The sequence below is a fragment of the Lissotriton helveticus genome, chromosome 10 (genome assembly GCF_964261635.1).
Source record: "Lissotriton helveticus chromosome 10, aLisHel1.1, whole genome shotgun sequence".
Taxonomy (NCBI): domain Eukaryota; kingdom Metazoa; phylum Chordata; class Amphibia; order Caudata; family Salamandridae; genus Lissotriton; species Lissotriton helveticus.
In genome coordinates this window covers 37,711,228-37,733,391 of record NC_136071.1, presented here as the reverse complement: position 1 = coordinate 37,733,391, position 22,164 = coordinate 37,711,228, and the positions used below count along the sequence as shown (strand labels likewise).

Here is a 22,164-nt window from a genome sequence, read left to right as displayed (position 1 = left end):
TCTCTCTGGATTCCCTTCTCTTTTTGAATCTCAGGAGCAGCAACATTGTCGTGGGCTTTACGTGGAAGTGTTTTCAATATTATATACAAGCCATAGTTGCTGCTTTTTTTTATCTTATACAACTAGCAACCATTGACAAAGCCAATAGTCCTGACTTGTAGGTATGATGTGACTTGTATCATATATCTGGACGCAATGACAGGAACAGCAAAATACAAGTCGGGCGGCACTGTGCTCAACACAGAGTTTTAGTTTATGTGTTTTAAGCCACGCCCTTAATTAGATTGACCACGCCCCTTTTAGAGAACACCCCCCCCAGTGTTTCACCCCACTTAAAGCCCTATATAATCAGGGAATGGGTGACCTGGAGGGTCTGATAGACCTGACAGAAGCTGTATTATATAAATACAAACCTTTTTTCCTCTTCTATCCTTCTGCTATCCTTCCAATCCAAATAACTGACTAACCTATCCTCCTCTTAAAATGTACTCGCATGTTTCACTATACTAATCCAACACTAATCCTCTATGGGTCCCGGAGTAGCGTGCTACTCGCCGAAAAAAGCGCTTTGACGCCTCGCCAGGGGTAGTAAGCGCTATATAAATGCAATTACAATACAATACAGTACTAGGAGAAAGGGCGCTTAATTTCAGAAACATTAGTTGCAGCCAGAGAGCGTCTTGAAGCGTTTGGCTTCAGGGTTTGCCAATATTCCAAAAATAGCTCCACAAATGTCCTTGCTGAGGAAACGTCTTGAATGTGTCCTGCTAGCCTGCCTCAGAGACACCGCCATTTGAATCTGGAAATGGTGTGTGTGTATGAACGAGTCATTTTGACTGCGTCCCTGTGCAGTCTGGTGCCTGCTGTCGCTGCACTCTTCATTGCGGACAGACAGACAGACAGATGCTTCGGTGCGTCACCGGTGATGGCCAGCACCGCAAGGCTGCCACGGTCCTCCCGGAGAGCCGCGGCCAGTCGCCCTCGGATGTCTGCGGGGTTTCTTAGGGTCCCTTATGTTTCTAACCCCTTGAAGCGCCCCCCCCCCCCGGCTGCCCCCTTGCATCGGCATGGATCTCACTCTGTCTGGCTGTGTGAGACTTTAATCCGGAACTGCTTGAAAACTTGGGCTGGGGAGGAGGGAATTTTCAGATCAAACCCTCACTTCCCGTTAACATTTTACTCCCCCCGTCTTCGACTTTCCCCTCCCCAACTCCTGTCGCCTGAATCTATAACCATCTGCTGTTCTTTTTGTATTTAAATACATGGTGTTGTAAGGTACATTGTGCTATCAGCCCCGTATCAGTTCAACGATTACATTAAAAAGGAAGCCTCTGTACTTGAGTTTTCTTCAAGTAGGATTAACGCAGCTAACCAGCTGAGTTTGCAATACTTAAAATATGTAATTATAGATCACCCTAGCTCCTTCTTTCTGACTGCTTCCTAAAGCAGCCAGGCCAGGTCAGGCGCCATGACCTCCTTTCTGCTCTTGGGTGCACTCTCATCTCCCCACTGCATAGGACGGCAGCGCCTCGAGTCAGCACTTCGAGGCGGCCTTCACCTGTTGGGCAGACTGTAGCCTATAGCGGGCAGGCTGTCTCAGGGCCGACCAGCTGGAGCCGTGTTGCCCCCTTCAGTTGTCAGGAATGAAGGTTGTTAATCACGCCTGGGCTCTGCCTTGCTGCGGCCGAGGGGTCGCATCGAGCACTCTAAACGGAGCCCAGGGCCTCTCTCTCCCGGACTCGCGTTCCTCTAAGCCTCTGTCTTTCCAGCACTCCCACACTCTCTTTCAAACTGCTGAGACTGTCAATGAACTGCGCCTCGCGCCTCACTGGCCCGGACAGCCCTCTCTCAAGCGCCTAGAAGGTCGGGATGTATCCACTACTGGGCATTGCATTCATGGGTGTTAAGTTAGCAACACCTCTTTATCCAATCACAAACAAATCTACCAGTGCGTTTCAAAGTAGTGAGTGCCGCCCCCTCCCCCCTCTAACTCCAGAACTTGCTTGGGCTTACAGACAGCTCGCCTAGCGTTGTACCCCACAGCAGGGACCCCCAACCTGTGGTCCGGGGACCCCTGGGGTCATCAAGCCTGCTCAGGGGGTCTGCGGCTACTTAGAAAATTAAATAATATTTAAGATTAATAAAGTGAATATAAAGAAGTTGTGGGACAGATCTACAAGGTAGTGCTGCAGTGTGGCACCGCAAGCCCTTTGGCTCCGCCAGGCTGCGGCATTTCCAAAGCACAGGGATGCAACGTACTTACAAGAATGTCACATTTCTGTGCTTCCCCCTGCGCTAGCGCACAAACTGCAGCCAGGCGCAGGCACCCTGGCATCATGGTGCAAGGATGCCTGCGTCATGGGTAGATTGTTTTTGTGCAGGAAGGGGAACCTTCCTGCGCAAAAGCAATCACTACAGGCATTTTCCTCTTTCAATGCGTGCTGTAGAATGCAGTACGCATTGAAAGAGGAATAAATGAAGATGCATTTTCCTCATTGCGCCTCACTACGCCACCTCTAGGGTGACGTATCATTCAGACGCATCTCCAGATTTACAATTTCTCGAGATGTGTCTTGTTCAATGGGTGTTGTGTGGGAACACCCACAGCAACACCCATGGAACGCCCCTTCAACGAAAAGTGCTGCGTGTGAAGGGGCCGTATTTACAAGGAGAGAAAAAAAGTCACGCTGGGTGGCTTTTCCTCTCCTTGTAAATATGGAGGAGCCCCCTGCGCCACCAGTACGTCACGAAAAGTGACTTATTGGTGGTGCAGGGTGCTTGTAAATCTGCCCTTAAATGTACATCTGAAACATACTGTAAATGTGAAGGAATTTGAAATTGGAGGTTAACAATGACATTAGTGTCCTCAGATTGATTAGTGGGAGCAGTGCAGGTTCCAGTAATCATTAAGTGGGGGGTCCCCAGAAGGTAAAAGGTTGGGAACCACTGCCCCACAACATCTTTACTCATAATTTTTATGTCGAGCATTCGTGGCCTCTTGTATATACTTTAGTATATACTTCTATGTGTATCTACTTTGTGGGTTCTGGAGATCAGCCCTAGGACTTCTCTCCTTCCGCTTAGGGACTTTCTTTCTTTCGGTTCAACAGTCTCTATTTAACTGTCTTGATAAAAAACGACTAGTAGAGGTCAGTAAAATACCAAAATTGTTTTCTGCTTGTTCAACTGCCTCTATTTAACTGTCTTGATAGAAAACGACTAGTAGAGATCAGTAAAATACCAGAATTGCTTTCTGCTGAGGGATTTTTTTAAAAGTTTTCCTGGTAACTGCCTCTATTTAACTTTCTTGATAGAAAACGACCAGCAGAGGTGAGTAAAATACAAGATTCACTTTAGCATTCTCTATATTCCAATCCATTGAAATTGTCTTCCATGAGCACCCGTAGACAATGATATTTTTTTCATATCTTGTCTTTTCAGTAATATGACCACTGGAGGCCCGGATTTTATATTAAATACAGAGCTTTGAACTATACCCTTTCCTGCTGAAAGGCAGTGTTTCTCCCCATGTGTCACCCACTTTGGTGCTTACTTTCCCTCAACGTTAAAGAACAGTAGATGTTTCAGCACCCAGGCTAATGTGCTGCATAGCTGAATTCATATAAGGTCCCGAAGGCGAGACCGATTGCATTGCAAATGCTTGTTTTTGTTGGGTTTCAAACATAGAGGTCAGTGTTGGGGTGTCAGGGGGCTGGGCTGAAGCCTAGCACTGGCACTTAGGAGTTTAGGAATACAAGGGCGGAGACATCATGATTACAACAGGCAGAGCTGGATTTCGGGGACGTACTTAGGGCAGACCAGACTTTGTGGTAGATGCGAGGACCGGAAGAACAGGCCTTGAGAGCGGTAGAGTCGGTGAGAGCAGTGACCATCCAAGAAGGCCTCAGCTGCATGTATAGCATCCGTGCAGGGTGAGAGGTCACGTGCTCTGTGCATTGAAGGCAGAGCTCTAGGCAGACTAGACATGCCTCTGGGGCCCAGGCTTGCTATCCCAGCCTCGTGACTGTGCCTTTAGGCAGCGCCATCCCCTCCCGCACCCGGTCATAGCTCAGGCTAGTGCTGCTGGCAGTGGAAGTCTCACCCGCCCAATTCGTCTCAGTTTACAATGCACATTAGCCGAGCATTTCAAAGCTAATTATTACATAGAACGCACACGCAGATATCTTCCAGATGGAGTAAAAGAAACAATACTAGTATTGCCAGCCAATGCCTTTTTTATGCCAGTTACTATGTTCATTCCTTCCTCCTTGTTTTGATCCTTCTGTTTAAGACAGCAAAAAGAAAGAGCCAGTCCTTACCTTTCGATGTTTATGAAGAATATACGGCAGTCCCCTTGGCCGCTGGAAAGAGAAGAACATGATTTAGATAACTTTACCTTTGTAAGGTTGCTATTAAGACTTGACCTTCCATGCGGCTAATTCTAAGACCCATGCATACCCCGTGCTCTAACAGGAAGAGTCTCAAAATAAAATAACGAGGGTTTCTCGCGTTTAGGAGGAGGCCACATTTTTACATTTAAATAAACAATTATTAATTTTCTACCAAGTGCAAATCTTAAGTCTTTTTAGTGTTATGTGTCCGCTGATGATAAAAAAAACAGAGGACATTTCTTCTACAAGTCATACATGCACATAATGCTCTTAAGACGAGCAACAGAAAGCACCCAACAGATTCCACGTACCACAAACTTGACTGACATCCATGGAACACAAATTCCTGCTTATATACCGAACTCCCTGCTCATTCAGCATTCTCGCCACTCCTCTTATGGTTGGCGGAACAACTACAGAGGACGAGTAGTTGAAACTCAATCCTCCTGTGTGTGTGTGCAGATAACACTAAAAATAACTGACATAGAAAGAGCGAGGCTTGCTTTTCAAACAAGTGCACAAAGTTATATGTACGAAGTTTTAAATGATAGAACACACAGAACGTGAACATTGAACACAGTACTGACATACCTCACTAAATAAAACAGTTAAAAGTAATAGTTAAGTAGACAATTGAAATTCAGATTATCTGTTCACAATTTTGAAAACTCGACAGGCCTGATTCATAGTCACCCAAATCCTCTGACGAATAAATAGTAGCACACATTGAAGCATGTAATACTATTGTGGATATTTCATCCCCACAGAGTGATATATGAGTAATTGTGGAGTATGGACCTTGTAATGCTTTGCATGCTTAAAAGTAGGTGCATAGAATGCTCCGCTTACTCACCGGTAATTTTCATTACTAAGGGTCCTAATCTTCCTTGCTACAATGTATGTCAGCTCCTGAGTTGGAGTCAGACACGATTTTCAGATATCAGTGAATCAGCTAAATATGGTAAAATTCTAATCCTCATACCATGCATAACACCAATCAGGGGAGCCAACACCTTGGTAAACACCCTAGGTGAAGAACACAGACCAAAAGGTAATATCTGGAACTTATAATGGGACCCAGAACACAAAACCATGTAAGCCCCTGTGACGTTGGATGGACAGGCACATGCAGGTATGAATCCTGTAAGTCCCCCTGATTGATGAATGGCAGAATCAGTTGAAGAGATATCATCTTGAACTTGACATTTGAGCTGAACTGGTTCAGACACTTTAGTCTAGTGGAAAAGCACCTGAGTGCTTTTCCACTAGAAAAAGAATAGAATAAACGCTTTGCCCTTCCTGTACCAAAGGCACTGGAATGATGGCTCCCTTTGTCAGGAGGCTCTCAACTCCCTCTATGAGCATGCCCTCCAGCAGACAAGGAGTGACTCAAAACACTTCTGGTGGGTTCTCCATGAAACCAATCCTGAACTCCTAAGTAACCACCTGAAGCACCCAGTGGTCTGTCACAGTCTGTTCATCACCACCCCCTTTTCTGAATCGTTTTTGGCCACTATAGGTGTGGCAGGGTATACTCAGACATGAGTCCCTTGCTCACTGCTCCATCAGGATTCAAGCAAGCCGGGCCGACGAGGCTGAAATGCCAGAAACCGGTCCCCGGTAGCTTGTCTCCTTTCTGGTGAAGAATTGGCTTGGTAGTTTGTTCTGCCCTGTTCCCATGATGCACTGGGCCAGGGACAGACTAATTTGCATATAGCCAGTTTCTGAGCTGGGATGGGGCAGTGAGCTAAATAACGGTGATGGATCAAGCCCTGATCTTTGGACTGGGTAAGAGTGGTCTGCTTAATTCAGACACTCTGTTCATCACCACCCCCTTTTCTGAACAGTCTTTTCTCAGACTTAGGAAAATAGAGACACTTGACCCACCCCCACCTGATCTAGCACCACTGCCATATAGTAATGGCTTAGGCGTGGCTGGTGAGGAGGAAGTAGGTTTCTGGAACCGGGATTTGTAATGGGAAGGGGCACCCCGGCCACGCCCCCCTACCACGAAAGGGCTGATTCGATTTCCCCTGTCGACCCTGACCTGTCACCCTTTTTTCCCGAAGAATTTAGGACAAGCAGGCCTATCAGGAGCCATCAGCTTAGGATCCTCCACAGATTTTTTTATCATGTCTTTCAAAGGAGAACCAAATAGTTTCACCCCAGATAAAGGAATTTTCATCAGCCATTCTTTTTTAAGTGGTTAATGGGGGTATGCGAGGAGCACTCCACTAATCTATCTTTATACACTTGAATCTATCGGTGCTGCGGCTAATTAGGATAGTCAGTCCTAGTGAGAAAATATGTACGTTATGACGGGTTGTGAACCCATCTAGCCGTGCACTGTTCACTCGGTGTGTTGCACCTTATTAGTCTTGAAAGGCTATTATGCAAATCAATACTCCAAAGAACTTTTCTTTATTTTAACGCTCAATTCTCATTTCTATGATTGATCATACACACTTACTTCAGTGCGAATGATTTCATCATGTCAACATATAATACTCCTAATACATTTTCTTGTCTAACTTTACATGTACAATTTGCTTTGTCTTGTCATTTCACAACACTGTTTCTTTATCGTGCCCAATGCATTTCGGTACTGAGGGTACCTTCATCAGGGGCCATCTGTCATAAAAATAAAAAACGAACATATGTAAATGTCATGTGTAATTTATGGACGCCCATGTGTGTGCTTTTGGTAATGATGCGAATCATACCTGTGTCAAGAAATCACCATTCCTCGATGTAGCTGAAAACGATAATAATATATATGTATCATCTGTCTGTTTAGAACTAACTCACTATTTGCTCTTCAAAAATTGTGATCTTAATAAAGTGAGATGCTTACCGCATTCCATGTATTAACATCGGTAGACCACCTGAATGAAAACACCAATAAGCGGACGAGACAAACCACAAAGGTACGAGCACATATAATTTTCAACATCGAGCATTTAAGATTTTGGCTCGCAATCCACGATAACAATCGGCATATATATATATCTTTTCAGGGCAGAGATTTACATCGACGACACAACAGGTATGTCTGGTTTATTCAACAGACGTAATGAGTCAGGAAGAATTTGGTATATTCAGCATCATTATAACAATGAATGCGCTTATTGGTTTTTTCATTCAGGTGGTTTACCGATGTTAATACATGGAATGCGGTAAGCATCTCACTTTATTAAGATCACAATTTTTAAAGAGCAAATAGTGAGTTAGTTCTAAACAGACAGATAAAACATATATATTATTATCGTTTTCAGCTACATCGAGGAATGGTGATTTCTTGACACAGATATGATTCGCATCATTACCAAAAGCACACACATGGGCGTCCATAAATTACACATGACATTTACATATGTTCGTTTTTTATTTTTATGACAGATGGCCCCTGATGAAGGTACCCTCAGTACCGAAATGCATTGGGCACGATAAAGAAACAGTGTTGTGAAATGACAAGACAAAGCAAATTGTACATGTAAAGTTAGACAAGAAAATGTATTAGGAGTATTATATGTTGACATGATGAAATCATTCGCACTGAAGTAAGAGTGTATGATCAATCATAGAAATGAGAATTGAGCGTTAAAATAAAGAAAAGTTCTTTGGAGTATTGATTTGCATAATAGCCTTTCAAGACTAGTAAGGTGCAACACACCGAGTGAACAGTGCACGGCTAGATGGGTTCACAACCCGTCATAACGTACACATTCTTTTTTAAGTGGCATCAGCCTTCCAGGCCCTCAACCATATCTGACGCCTTGCAGCTATGGAAGATCCCACTGTAGATACCGCTGCACCTAAAGAGTCAAAAGAACTCTCCGACTAAAGTCTGACCCATTGCACAATAATAGCCAGAGTGGATGATATGTCTTCCCCCGATCCATAAGCTCCGCCAGGGATTGGAAGTCTTTGAGGAGAGTCTGAATCATATATGACGAATACGCCACAGCCCTAATCGCAAAATTAGATGCGGCAAAAGTGCATTTTGAGGTATTGGGTTTTTCAGAACCGGTACCGAACCGGTAACCCAGTGGTGTCAGGGTACACCCAAAGACCTTGGGTACTTTCCTGTTTAGACCACAGAAACTCAGAGTCTTCTAGGTGAAGTCAAAGGTCGAATTTATTCGCTGCAACCAAGTAACAGGCGTCCTAGAAGTACAACAACACGGGATGTATATTCTCAGGAGACTGCTCAATCTTACAAAGCCAGGCTTCTCTTTTTATACAAAATATTGTGCTTCAGGCAAACATTCTCCACATTTTAGTATACTATTCACATGTTTCCACTACAAAGAAAAAGCAGAGTCATGATGCCAAGCCCACATTACAGTACGTCCAGCCCATAACAAATTACCCGGCAAGGCCCAACATTTTCATCAGATATCGGTGGACCCCCAATAAAAACGGGCACCTCCTCATCATAAAGCAAGTGAGAGAAAAGAGCAGGGACAGGTGTGAGCAAGATTAGGCAGGGTGTGTGTGCGATGAAAAGGGTTTATGGCATGTTGTGCCTTGATGCTATCTCGTTCGGCCACTGGGAGAGGAACTGACCAAACAGGTTTGGCCTGGGGCAATGGTTTCAGCTTGCCCATGTCAGAGAAAAGTCAATTAAGGTGTATGTGTCCTTTGGAATCGAATTTAGCTGTATTATAAGCCTATGTGAGGGCAACCCACAAAATGGCTGCCGTACACAAAATGGAAGCCAAGGGTTCAGGACGAAAAGAACGATTTCGAGGTGAAATCGTTACTGGAATATGACGAAAATGCTTGTACATAGTGTACTAGCCATTCTCGGTCTTTTGATATAAAAATCGTCATGCTATGACGAAGTTTTATTCACAAGTCCAGAATTTTCAGAACTACAATTTTACTGGCACATCCACCCTCTTATCAACAGAGTCTGCTGATAAAGTGTCTTCAGAGATAATAGTACCTTGTGACGCCAACCCAGCCATCAAGGAATCTACCTTTCTGGATGCTGGAACATTGCCTGCAAAGTCCTTCAACGGGTAACATTTTGCCAGAAAACGTGGATAACCATGTTTATCGACATCCTTCCATTCATTCTCCAACACTTTTTTACAGATGAATGTAGTGGCAAGGACTCAGGTTCCTAGCTCTGATACCGAGAGAAGAAATCCTTACTCTCCTCAGGCAAGACTGTATCTGTAAAAACTATATTCTGGCAAATGTGCTGAAGGACCTCCTTCAACTCAGTACCCTGCACATATCGCCCCTTCAACTCAGCATCTTCGTCTGAGTCAGAATCTCCTGCTGCCACAGCCTCAAAACTGGACTTTTTTAGCTTGAGGACCAGCCTCAATCAATCAATCAATCATTTGTAAAGCGCACTACCTACCCGTAAGGGTCTCAAGGCGCTGGGTGGGGGCGTTATTGATTGAACAGCCAGGTCTTTAGTATCCTCCTGAAGGTAAGCAGGTCTTGGGTCTGTCGTAGGCTCGGTGGGAGGATGTTCCATGTCTTGGTGGAGAGGTGGAAGCAGGATCTCCCAACGGTAGTTGCTCTTCGGATGTGCGGGACGGTGGCGAGTGAGAGGTCGGCGGAGCATAGCTGACGGTTGGCGATGTAGAAGGAGAGCCGTCTGTTGAGGTAGGCTAGGCCGGTCTTGTGGAGTGCCTTGTGTGCGTGGGTGAGGAGCTTGAAGGATACCCTCTTGTTGACAGGGAGCCAGTACAGGTTTCTCAGGTGGGGGGGTGATGTGGCCGTGGCGTGGTACGTAGAGGATCAGTCGTGCCGCGGTGTTTTGGATACTTTATAGTCGTTTGATGAGCTTGGTCGGGGCTCCCGCTTAGAGGGTGTTTCCGTAGTCAAGTCTGCTGCTGACGAGGGCCTGGGTGACTGTCTTTCTTGTATCTGTCAGGATCCATCTGTAGATCTTGCGGAGCATACAGAGGGTGTTAAAGCAGGAGGAGGAGACGGTGTTGACTTGCTTGGTCATTGAGAGCTTTGAGTCGAGGATGATTCCCAGGTTGCGTGCGTGGTCGGTGGGTGTCGGGGCTGCCGCCAGTGCCGTCAGCCACCATTTTGCAAAATTGTTCTTTTGACATGAAACGTTGTTTGCCTGTATGAATCATGGATTTTTCCCCACAAGAGTTTGCCTTTCATAAAAAAAGTCATATGAGATACTGGCTGGAGACACAGATGAAGAAAACACAAAATTGCATAATGTGAAGTTTCAGAAATGTTACAAATTTGGCATGCATAATTAAAATTTACAGAATCACAAATCCCTCAATTAGGCCCTCATTTCGAGTTTGGCGGAGTGGAAGCCCCATCATAAATTGGTGGGACTTCTGACTCCCCAGTCCTGTGTAACCTCATATAGTTAGGTCTCAGAGAAGGCATAAAATCTGCTGGTTCTCCATTTGGAAACCTAGGAACTGGTAGCCCATCTACCACTGGGCTGTCTGGTCATGGCACCAGAAGATTAACCATATTTAGGGATGGCCAGCTGATGCATATTTTTCATGCCCAGCAGGGCGATTCACAGATATTTAATTCTGAAGTTAAAAAAAAAACAACTGACACTTTTTGCAAAAGTTCTCCTGCTGGTCATCAGTATTTTCACCAAAATGTTCAGGTCACCTTGCCCAAGCCAAAGGGGCTATCTAGGTACGGCAGTCCATCTCCTCAAGCCATATTAAGTTGGGCACTCTTGGCTCAGCGCTCTAGTCGCGAGTATTTAAACGGCCCTTGGAGAGCAGGCGCGAGATTGCTGCTCATACATCTCCTGAGGCGGAAGCCGGGAGGCATTGTTTCAGATAGCGCTTTTTAAAACTTTTACCTTGTTCTTGCTTGTTGATCCTTTGTGTCCGTTCCCCCGCCCCTGTCACCTAGCGCTTACGGATTTTATCGTGGCGCTCTCCTTATTTCTAAACATACTTTGCTGTGTCACGGACTACTTAGTATTTTGCACACTGCTCTGCTGGTAGTAATTTAATCTCCATACTCACGCACCCTGGGCGGTTCTCGTCCGATCTAAGGGCTGAGGCTCCCGGGCTGCGCAAATCGGCAGCGGCCATATTAAGTTGGGCATTCTTGGCTCGGCGCTCTAGTCGCCAGTATTTAAACAACTAGTTATGGCTCCGTGCAGCAGACGCGATCAGCGGTCACGCCGCAATCGCGCCGAGTCGAACCAGAGTCCAGCCCGTCTGCGCCTGTCAGCGACAAGGAGGCGCCAGGGGCCAGGCATGCTGCTTCCCCGCCCTCCTTTGCCTCAGGTGAACCCCTATATTCCTTTTCTACCCTGCGAGCACTGAAACCCTCTAAGCTGTCCTGCCATTACTCCTTCACTCCTGAAACAATTGCAAACGCTTTTGTTTGCGGATGTAATGACACAGCTACCCTGCATAAAGCCCCGGATACGGCTAATTGTTGCCCTCCCCCACTAAGGCACTTCCGTCGCCTACCGCTGTCCACGCGGGTTTCCTCATTAATTCCCGCTCACTGGTTAAAAATAACATCTCCTTTAGGGATTTCATCTCACAGAGAAAGCCCTCATTGGCTTTTATTACCGAAACATGGACCACGGACTCGTCCGAACCGGACCTGTTAAATGCTATCCCCGAAGGGTACTCGCTGGCTAGAATGGATAGAGTGGGTCAAATGGGAGGAGGCTTGGGGATATTGTACCAGAGCTCTATAAAATGTCGGACTGTCCATCTGTCCTCCCCGCTCGAACGCCTTCAGGCAATGCATCTCACTCTTAATCCCTCTCCCACGATGTCCTTCACCGGAATACTGATCTACAGACCCCCTGGTCTTAGGTCCGTGTTTAGCTTAGAACTCCTCAAGATCATAGAGCCCTATATTGATAGACCTAGTTTAACCATCCTAGGGGACTTTAATTTCCATTTGGAAAATTACAATTCCCCTGACACGGCCCATCTGTTGGACTCCTTATCCTCCTGTGGCTTGCCGCAGTTAGTGACTGGTCCCACCCATTTAGCTGGGCACACCTTGGATGGGGTATTTAGCAACGATTCCCGCCTCCAAACTGGTACCCCCTTTCCCTTGTCGTGGTCGGACCATTTTGCTGTTCCCCTTGATTTCTCCTTCTCTCCCCCTACCAGCCCTCTGTCTGATCACACCAAGTGGGTATTGAGGAGGAACTTTGGGGAGATTAACAACGACTCCCTTACTCCATTTCTGGCCACACTTAAACCCGATCCACCGGGGATGTTAACACTGCGGCTCTTGACCTCTCTAATACCCTGACGGAGGCTGTCGACTCGCTTGCTCCAGCCCGGCAACACTATTCTGCCAGGAAACGACCTTCGGCCCCCTGGTTCTCTGAATCCCTTAGGACTCTCAGACAAGGAGGCAGGAAAGGCTTTGGAGGACACACTTGGACCCCATAGAGAAGGATAAACATAAAACCCTTCTCAAAGGCTATAAAGCTGTGGTGCTGACAGAAAAACAGGCCCACTACTCCAAATTAACGTCCTCGCTCAAATCTCCTAAGGATTTGTTTAAGATAGTTGACAACCTTTCCCTCATTCAGACACCTGACCCCATAACAGCCTCCCAGGTTCTGTGTGACCAGACCTCCACATTCTTCCATGTGAAGATCTTGGATATTTACACAGACCTGGAAATCCTTAATTCCAGTTCCCTACTCTCCAACCCTCCGACCCTTATTTCGGAAATCCAAGCTCCTGTCCCTTCCCACTCCCTCTCCCAGTTTCCCCCCATTACTTTTATACATCTCAGTACGCTGCTGGACAAGCTAAAGTCCGGGTCACCGCTAGACCCCTGCCCCTTAAAGGTCCTTAAAGATTGCAGACAGACTATTCTGCCCCCTTTGATGGAGGTTATGAATCTGGCCATCTCAGAGGGGGTTTATCCCCTCTCCTGGAAATTGGCCAATGTCAAGCCTCTATTGAAAAAATCTACTTTGGACCCTGGGATATTAAAAAACTTTCGTCCCATTTCCCTTCTCCCTGCCCCTGCTAAACTCTTGGAGGCTCATCTTAACCTTCATCTGAGTACCTTCCTTGACAGTACCAACTCCCTGGATCCTTCACAGCACGGCTTCCTAGGACTCACAGCACTGAGTCGGCGCTCACAGTGGTTGTTGATAGCATCCGGTCCAAGGTCGACACCGGCCAGACCACCTTACTGGTGTTACTTGACCTTACGGCGGCTTTCGACACCCTGTCCCCTACCATTCTGGTCAGCCGACTTAGCAAGCTGGGAGTCAAGGGTCCTGCACTCAGCCTCCTAACATCCTTCCTCGACCAACGGAAGCAAAGGGTTAAGCTAGGCGAGTATATGTCACCCATCAAGCCTGTGAAGTGTGGGGTCCCTCAGGGTTCCTCGTTGAGCCCAACGATTTTTAACGTCTACGTTGCCCCACTCGCCAGGCTCATAAGATCCTTTGGGCTAGAAGTTCTTTCCTACGCCGACGACACGCAGATTATGGCCTCCATATCTCAATCTGTGAGCATAACTGCTCTTAATTTTAAAAACTGCATGGAGGCGGTCGCCGGATGGATGGTTAGGAACTTCCTCCAGTTGAATGGGGAGAAAACGGAGGTCCTCCTTTTTGGGGGCAAAAGTGAGATCTGGTCGAAGGACTGGTGGCCTTCTGTCCTTGGCGCCTGCCCCTTGCCGTCCCTTTTCGCCCGCAATCTTGGGGTCATTCTGGACACTACTCTCTCGCTAGACAAGCAGGTCAGCAGCACTGTGTCCACCTGTTGCAATGCTCTGAGGATTTTAAGAAAAAATATTCATTATCTTTCCCCTGATGCACGCAAACAGGTAGTAATGGCGCTCATTGCTTCCAGACTGGACTATTGCAATGCACTATATTTGGGCATTAGCAATGGTCTGGTCCAGCGCCTCCAGACTGCGCAGAATGCGGCTGCCCGGTTTGTTGTGGGTGCCCCAAACGCTCCTCGGGCACGGCCATCAGAAAAAACCTGCACTGGCTCCCCATGCAGGCGAGGATTAATTTTAAGGCTTTTTGCCATATACATCGTGCCCTTAATGAGACCGGGCCTGAAGCCATTCGCGCTCTGGTGGCCTACTATACCCCTGGCAGAGCACTTCACCTGCTGGCTGTTCCTCGAATATCCAAGGCCAGATGGGGTGGAAGGGCCTTTCGCTTCCTTGCACCCAGACTCTGGAATACGCTCCCCAACGACCTGAAGGGGATCTCTTCCCACACTCTGTTCCGTAAAGCACTCAAGACCTGGTTATTTCAAAAAGCCTATCTCTAATTCTTCCCTTGGTGATTTTTGAGCTTTCCGTTTACCATCTTCCAGCGCCTTGACGCCTACTGGTATAGTTGCGCTTTACAAATCTCTATTAATAATAATAATAATAAGGCCACCTATTCAACTTGCGAAACTGCCTTCTCTTTGCCTAGAGAGAGGTTCCACAGAAGGGGGTTGGTTACAGCCCATTTGAACTTCTGTTTGGGCGTCCAGTTAGGGGTCCATTTTGTCTGGTTAAGGAGTGCTAGGAGCAACCTCTGAAACCTCTAAACAGGATATTGTGGACTATGTCCTTGCCTGCGTTCACGTATGGCTGAGTACCTATAGGGCAGTAAAAAGCTTGAGGCCAGCCAGGAGCTTCAGAAAGCTTAGCAGGACAAAAAGGCTGTGCTGACTGCTTACCAGCCAGGACAGACAGTGTGGGTGTTGGAGCCTGTGGCCCAGGCTCTCCAGGACTAATGGAGTGGCCCCTACACCATTCTTGAGAAAAAAGGTGAGGTCACCTACTTGGTTGACCTAGGTACTCATAGATGTCCCCACAGTGTACTTCATGTGTACCGCCTAAAGTTTCTTAGTTGACAGGGCTGACAAGAGCTTGCTCATGGTCACTGATGAGGGACAGGAGGTAGAGAGTGATCCTTTCCCTGATCTCCTTTCTCAGGACCCTGTTGATTGGTCAGCTGATGGAGTAGCCTTGGAAGGCAGCCTCACTGACCAGCAGCAAGCTGATTGTAGGGAAGACCTCATTCAGTTCGGACACATGTTTTCTCGGACTCCTAGTCAAGCCAACTGGTGTACCCATGCAGTGGACACAGGTGACAGCCTGCCTGTGAAGAATAATATTTACAGACAACCTGATTATGCCAGAGACTGCATAGTGAATGAGGTCCAAAATATGCTGGAGTTTGGGGTCATTGAGCTTTTGGATAGCCCCTGAACTAGTCTAGTAGGCCTTGTGCCAAAACCTCACACCAAAGATGGCAAGAGAGAGACGAGGTTTTGTGTGGATCATAGGGGCCTCAATGCAGTCACTAGGACTGATGCCAATCCAATTACAAGGGCAGATTAGCTTATTGATACTTTGGCCTCAAACAAGTATCTGAGTACATTTGACCTGACTGCTGGCTACTGGCAAATCAGCCCCTCTGAGGATGCCAAGTCAAAAACAAAATTTTCAACCCCTAGTGGGCATTATCAATTTATTGTCATGCGCTATAGTCTGAAAAATGCAGCTGCCACATTTCAGAGGCTGGGGAACAAAGTCCTAACAGGTCCTATAGTGCAGCATATCTAGATGAAATTGCTGTCTTTAGTTCCACCTGGGAGGATCACCTTGTCCACCTCAGAAATGTTCTGGAGGCCCTGCAGAAGGCAGGCCTCACTATCAAGGCACAATGTGCCACATAGTGCAGAGTAAGGTTGTGTACTTGGATCACCTGATAGGTGGGGGCCAAGTTCAACCATTGGAGAGAAAAATCCAGACCCTAAATGATTGGGTTGCTCCCACCACCCAGACTCAAGTCAGAGATTTCCTGGGCCTGACTGGGTACCCCAGGAGGTTTGTAAAGGGATGTGGGTCCACTGTGACTCCTCTTAATGATCTCACCTCCATGAAAGTGTCCAAGAAAGTTCAGTGGACAGTTAGCTGTCAAAAGGCATTTGATGACCTGAAGCAGGCCATGTGCACTGCTCCCATTCTGATTACTCCAAACCTTTCATTGTCCAGACAGATGCTTCTGAGAGAGGGGTAGGAGCTGTGTTATCACAACTTAATGCAGAGGGCCAGGACCAACAAGTAGCTTTTATAAGCAGAAGGTTGACCCCCAGGGAGAAACGTTGGTCAGCTATTGAGAGGGAAGCCTTTGCTGTGGTCTGGGCCTTGAAGAAATTGAGGCCACATCTGTTTGGTACTCACTCACTTCATTGTTCAGACAGACCATAAGCCCCTCTTATGGCTTAAACAGATGAAGGGGGAAAATCCCAAACTTTTGAGGTGGTCCATTTCCCTAAAGGGAATGGACTTTTCAGTAGAACATAGACCTGGAAGTAACCCTGCCAACCCTGCAGGTGGACTCTCCAGATATTTCCACTTAGAAAATGAAGACTCAACTAGACAAGGTTAGTCTCATCTCCTTTCCTTTGCGGGGGGGGGGGGTGTAGGAATATAGGATCTGGTTTCATGGTTACCCCCACTTTTTGCTCGTGTCATTCTGTTTACTGACTAGTCTGACTGGGATCCTGCTAATAATGACCCAGTCACTGTGCTCTCTCCCTAAATTGGACTATGGTAAGTACTTTGGTACCATCCTAATTGGCTACTGGTGTTCCCTTCTAAGTCCCTAGTATATAGTACTGTGGTACCCAGGGAAAAGGTACACCAAGAGCCACCAGGGCCCCCCATGGGCTGCAGCATGTATTATGTCACCCATGAGAGACCACTCAAACTGTGACTACAGGCCTGCCATTGCAGCTTGTTGGAGCTGGTGCTAGGACCACTCACCACAGATACAAGTATATCTGAAGTCACTGCACTTAAAACCTATAAGTCACCCCTCGGGTAGGCCTGTCAATCCAGAAGGCAGTGTGCTTGGTTGTAACTGTGAGGGTGCCCAATGTGAGCAAGAACCCTCTTACAAACCCATGAGTCGATTCTACAGGTTTTGTAAGTGCGGTCAGCCATTTTTTACATATAATGGATATCAAGTCAATTATGAGATGTCTAACTATATATTGGCTCCACTGAAACCAGTCATGTTTGGTATCAAACATGTTGGAATCCAGCCCCCTGTATTCCCGGTACCATCCTTTCAGGGTCTAACAGCAAGTTAGTGCTGCTGCTGACCACAGACACAATTCTGACCTCCTGCTGCTGAGCCTGCTCGAGCAGGGGAAGGTAGGACAATAGGTTTCCTGTTACAGGGAGACAGTACTTAGTGTATCATGCTGGGTGCACTTGCCAGTGCCACCAGACTGCTTAGAAGGGTACATTTGGTGCACTCTTTGCATACTCCAATTGAAACCAGTTCAGGGAGCTGTTGGCTCCTACTCTGGACCAAAACTGGACAAAGAACGTGGGAGTATCCTGCCCTATGTCCAAGCCCTCCTCTGGCAGGGACCCCTGAATCGTCCTAACCCTTTCCTTAGGGCACTTAAGGTCTTTCCTGTGGGTGACTCTTCAGATTCGTCGTGGGACAAGATTCATATCCGAAGCCAGTTCATCTTGAACCGCTCTTTGGACTTTGCTGGACTTCGCTTTGGGAACCGAGACTGCATCTGAAAGACTCCTGCTGTTCCTGGTCTCGTCGTCCTGCCAGTCTTCTGCGTCATCTGTGTCTGTGTTACACCCAGGTTCTTCTCCTGGCCTGTGGGCATCAAAGACACCCAAAGTAATCTCCCTTGGAGTGAATTAGTCACTCCCCTGCATCTGCAGGCACCTCAACAAAGCTGACTGCTATGCTGCTCCTGAGCTCCCACAGACTCTGAAATGTTCAGCAACACAAGTCTTGGTTCTACAACTCCCTTGAGGACTGCACTGTCTTCACATCAAGTTTAAAGCCAGTATCCATACCAGAATCTCTGGAGCAGAACCCCAGTGCACTGCGTCGACTTGCCACTGCCAAGGCTTGTTGGTTCTATTCTCCAGAGATCTTCGGGCTCCAAGAAACTCCTGCCTCCAGCATCTCCTGGTACCAAGATCTTCATCCTCACCACATCCGCTGCACCGTGGGCCTGCATTCTTGGTGAGCTGCTCAAGGTACTCTTGTGACTCCTGTGCCTTCGGCCCGTTGGTCCTCCTGAGGGTCTTCTTTAGTTGCATTGGGCTCCCCTGCTTGCTCGGGGCCTGCGCTGACTCTCCTGCACTTGGTTAGTCCCTTGGAGGATGGATAAGGCCGTACAAGGCTGGATCCCAGGTCAGGATCAGTGGGGGGACCTCGCTGTGGTGTTGGGCTGGTATGACTCGGGCTGTGGGCATCAGGTGCAGAGTGGGGCAGACACGCGGTCCCATCTGGATCCGGTATCTGAGTGGCAGTTGGCTATTGGACAGATCAGGTGTCCATAAGAGAGAAGAGTCTTTCCTTGAAGGCTGGGCAGGTTCCCGGGGTTCTTGGAGATAACTGGATGCAGGGCAATCTGGTTACAGCTTACAGGCGTTCCGAATCAGGAGACAGGCTGGTAGGGCTGGAACCAAAGCAGTAGTTGTTGTCCTCTTCTCTGCAGCAAGGCTCTTCAGTCCTTCTTCGTCTTGGCGAATCTAAGGAGCAAGGTTCAGGGGTGGCCCTAAATACTTGATTTAGGGGTGTTACAGAGGCTTGCAGATTAGGACCAATTGGTCCCTTCCCTGGGGAGTCTTCACCCCCTCTGATGCCACCCTCCAGAGGGAGGGGGGAATATACCTTGTCCTGATTGGGAGCCCATCCATGTTCAAGATGGAGGGGACTGAGATGTGTCCTTCACTTTGCTTCCCCCACCTGAGGAGTGGGGTTGGCAAAGGTGGGCACACCTCCCTGTCTCATTAAGTTTTCCTGCCGATTCCCCCACCCGAAGTGGGGGTCAGAACTGGAGGGAGCCAACACCAGTGGAGGAACTCTGGTGTTGACAAGATGTGCTCTTGTCATGCGAGGCTGCACTTTAGTTGAGTAGTATGATTCTCAGCTCTTTTGTAGTTTATTAAGATGAGGATTAGGGAGTTCTTTGTAAATTTCATTGCAGTGGTCCAAGTGACACATGACCATGGTGAAGAATTATGATATTTCCACAAACGTTGGAGGAGGGGAAAGATATCTGAAGGAAAATGTAGGTGGTGGAAGGTTGTTTTACTAGCATTGTTTATTGGGGTGAGAATGAGAGCCACTGTTGAACCACACTCCTCAATGTATGGCTGTATCTACAGGCAGTGATTTAGGTCTAGTCACGGGGAAGGGAGGAGAAGAAAACAAGTTACTTACCTGTAACTACAGTTATCCAGTATTGGTATCTTTCATAGATTCACATGCCTGAATCATTCCCCGTCGTCGAGCGACGGGGAATGCAGTGCCTAAAAATCCTTTGTAGTAGGCTGGAAAAGACTAAAAGGCCTAACTAGGCCCAAAACTTAGTAGCCTATCTACCTCATTATGTAAAAAGACCTGAAAATAGCCTCAGCCAATCAGCTGTCCTCACCCTCTAGAACCTTCCCAGCCCAGGCAGTTCTCCTCAGATTTTCCAGCACAAGTGAGAAGTAAGTATCCATAAAAAGAACTGCCCTGTCGGGGAGGAGGGTGGGTGCATGTGAATCTATGAAAGATACCAATACTGGATAACTGTAGTTACAGGTAAGTAACTTGTTTTCTTATCCAGTATTGGGGTATCTTTCATAGATTCACATGCCTGAATCAGAGTAGCAAGCAGTGACATCATGCCTGTCGTTAGAGGAAGGTGGGAGACAAAATAAAACTTAACTATCCCCACACAACCTGGAAGGTTATAGAGCACAAACATGTTCAAATAACATATGCATTAAAAAATCTTCATATAGTACATTATTGACAAAGACAGCATTTGAAAATATTATAACAGTGCAATGAAATACATATTCAAGAAATCTAACCTTAGAGAAGGAGATGCCGCAGTACCGCCTCTCCAACCGCTGTGTCATCATGAGTTGCTGACTGCAAACAGTAGTGCTTCGTAAAAGTGTGCACACTTTTCCACGTAGCAGCGCGGCAAATGTTCTCCAGCGTCACTCCAGCGAAAAGAGCCGTCGACGCTGACATCGTTCTGGTGGAATGCGCTTTAACCTTTCTTGTCAAAGGTTTGTTAGCTTTTTCGTGACAGAAGAGAATTGTAGATGACAACCATCTAGCTATAGTCGCTTTAGTTACAGCTTGACCCATAGTGGCTTGGCCATAAGCAACAAAAAGCTGGCTAGATTTGCGTATGTCCTTTGTTTTTTGAAGATAAAACTTAAGGCAGCGTGTCACATCTAAGGAATGTAATACCTTTTCTGCCGGAGTTTTCGGATCCCGGAAAAAAGTTCTGAGCTTGACCGGCTGATTGATGTGGAATTGGGTCGGTACCTTAGGGATGAACTTTGGATTAGTTGTAAGCGTCACAAAGTCCTTAGAAAATTGTAAGAAAGGATGTGTAATCGTGAAGGCTTGCATCTCACTGACTCTGCGGGCGGAAGTAAGAGCTAGTAAAATAGCCACTTTCCAAGTTAAGAACTTCAGCTCCGCCCTGTGAATGGGTTCAAAAAGCCTCTTTAACAGTTGAGATAGAACAATATTAAGGTCCCACTCCGGAGGGGGGGCCGAACTGGTGGAAAAGCTCTGAATAATCCTCTAAGGAATTGTTTGAATTTTGAATTTGAATTTAAAAACATTTGTACAGCGCACTTTCACCCAGCGGTTTCATGGCGCTATTTAAGTTGCAGTAGACGGCAGCAGTTGGATGGGATTAGACAGAGTAAGCTTGCGCAAATAAGAGGGTTTTGAGTTCCCTCCGGAACTGAGTGTAAGAGGGCGTTGTGCGGAGGGCAACAGGGAGAGAATTCCAGAATGCTGGGGCCAGGACAGCGAACCTCGCTCCACCAGCCTTCTGTTTTTTAAAACGGGGGGTGACTAAGAGGGCCGTGAGAGGAGCGTAGTTCTCTGCCTGGGAGGTAAGGCACGATGGCAGAACATATAAATTTAGGGGCGGTGCCTGACCTAGCCTGAAAAGCGAAGCAGCCAAGTTTAAAAAGGGCACGCTCTCGCACCGGCAGCCAGTGTAGAGCTTTAAGTAGTGGACTGGCCCGATGATATTTAGGGAGGCCATGAATCAGGCGGGCAGCCTGATTCTGCACCAGCTGCAGACGGTGGATCGCGTAGGCTGGGGCCCCATTGTATATAGCATTACCATAATCAATACGGGACAGTACCATGGCCATGACAATGATTTTCAGAGCCGGGAGGGAAAAGAAGCGAGAGACTTTTCTAATTATTCTTAAGGAGAAGAAACAAGAAGAAATGACTGAACCAATATGTGAATGGATAGAAAGTTGTGAATCTAAGAGAATCCCAAGGGTTTTAACTTTAGAGACAGGGAGTGGAGGGGCACCAAGTGAGGGGGGCCAGAAGGAAGGGGACCATGGACTGCAACCACCTCCGGTCAAGACCAACTCGGTCTTGTCTGGATTGAGTTTGAGGTGGTTGCAGTTCATCCAATCCTGGATGAACGTCATGACTGACTGGACGTTCTGGGCAGATGAAGGGGAGTGGGAAAGGTTGAAGATTAGCTGGAGGTCATCGGCATAGTTAAACACCGTGACCTCCAGCTGCTGTAACATAAAAATGAGGGGGTAGATGTATAGATTAAATAAAAGGGGGGAGAGTGACGATCCCTGAGGAACCCCGCACTCCACCTTGCGGGAGGCCGCGGCGAAGCCGGCCAGATGGACCGCTTGAGTTCTCCCCGCCAAGAAGGACTCAAGCCACGAGAGGGCCAAGCCCTCTATGCCCGCCGCCCTGACACGGCTGAGGAGGATGGAATGGTCC

At 47.2% G+C, this 22,164-nt stretch overlaps 1 protein-coding gene across 1 annotated transcript in view; it reads right to left on the bottom strand.

Annotated features, from left to right (window-relative positions):
- LOC144785841 (myosin-4-like) overlaps positions 1-4,367 on the bottom strand; it is a 28,436-nt gene extending 24,069 nt beyond the window's left edge. Inside the window, exon 1 of the mRNA XM_078664688.1 lies at positions 4,320-4,367. The gene's annotated coding sequence lies outside the window, so the exon portion shown is untranslated. The remainder of the gene's footprint in view (positions 1-4,319) is intronic.
- Between the last annotated feature and the right edge of the window lie 17,797 nt (positions 4,368-22,164).